Source organism: Chrysochloris asiatica, unplaced genomic scaffold, assembly GCF_000296735.1.
Source record: "Chrysochloris asiatica unplaced genomic scaffold, ChrAsi1.0 scaffold00078, whole genome shotgun sequence".
In the NCBI taxonomy this organism is placed as follows: domain Eukaryota; kingdom Metazoa; phylum Chordata; class Mammalia; order Afrosoricida; family Chrysochloridae; genus Chrysochloris; species Chrysochloris asiatica.
In genome coordinates, this window is record NW_006408596.1 from 4,697,268 (window position 1) to 4,698,746 (window position 1,479).

Consider the following 1,479-nt stretch of genomic DNA (forward strand, 5'->3'; position numbering starts at 1 on the left):
GATGTTTTCTGGGCAAGCATGTTGCTTGTTCTTGCAGTAACAGTCGTTCTGCCCATGTGTAATAAAGTTTTATTGGAACACACCCACAATGACATAGTTGAGTAGTAAGCAGAGAGCATACAGCCTGCAAAGCCTGGAATATTTACCATTTGGACTTTTACAGAAACAATTTGCTACCCAAGCAAGTGAATTAATAATCTTTGTAAGTTTGTTACACAAAGTCCATCTAAAGAACTACACTGCCCTCTCTTGGTCTTATTCCTAAATTTTGGATAATTTCTCTTAAAAAAGAAATGTTAGACTTAGAAAATTTCGGTTTTGAGAGTTATCCCTTGTCTGTAATTCCTAAATCTTCCCTTCCTCCTACCCTACCAGTTCCTTTCTGCATGGGTGACTACCTCAGTGCCCTTCAACATTCCATTCTTTTCTCTGAGGATGGAGTTTATGAAAACCTCCGTTTAAGTACAAGCAGGCCTGGTGTGGCACTGTGGGTTAATGCGCCGGACTACAAAACCATTTGAACTGCAAAGTCAGCAGTTCAAGCTCACCAGTCACTTCTTGGAAACCCTATACAGGGTTACTATGGGTCGGAAAGGACTCGAAAGCACTGAACAGCAATAACAACAGGCCTGAAAAAGAGTCCTGGTGTGGCGCTATAGGATAAGCACTGGACCACTAACCGCAAGGTTAGTGGTTCAAACCCACCAATGTCTCCTTGGAAACCCTATACAGGCTCGTTATGAGCTGGAACCCATACAACAGAACTTAACAACAACAGTAAGGCCTGGAAAACAATGGGTATTAAGTAACCAACTTTAGTTAGGGCTTCTGCCTCAAACTAGGAAATTCACAAGGAAGGGTTTTTTACTTGGTCCCCTCAGCTATTCTGAATTATGAAGTTGTTGCACTCTAAGTTTTCAGAGGGCAGAGGTAGTGTCTGCTTGATCTGTGGTGCCACCCACATTGGTGCCACCCAGTGCAGTAACTCAGGGGGTCATCCTCCACACCTCACAGGCCTCTTCCCATAAGAGACCATACGGAATCCTTAGTAATATTTACTATCAGTTTTATTCATATGTGATATAGTTGTAAATTACTTACATGTAATGTTTCTTACATTTTACTAAGACTAACAACACAATTTTGTAAAATCTTTCTACAGTGAATTACAACATCATTGGTGTTGTTAAGTACCGTAGAGTTGGTTCCAACTCAGGGATCTTGTATAGGGTTTCTGAGGCTGTAAATCTTCACAGGAGCAGAAAGCCTCATCTATTTCCTGCAGAGCAGCTGGTGGGCATGAATCGCCGACCTGTGGTTCAAAGTCCAGCGCTTATCCTACAGAGCCACTGTGCTCCTGACAACACTATTAGTTACAACATTATTAGTAACTAAGTGGAAGCCTTTAAAATTTTTTCCCTTCTTTTCCTTTAATTATTACTTTATTCTCAAAAAACTTATCGGTCCAAGTTCACAAGC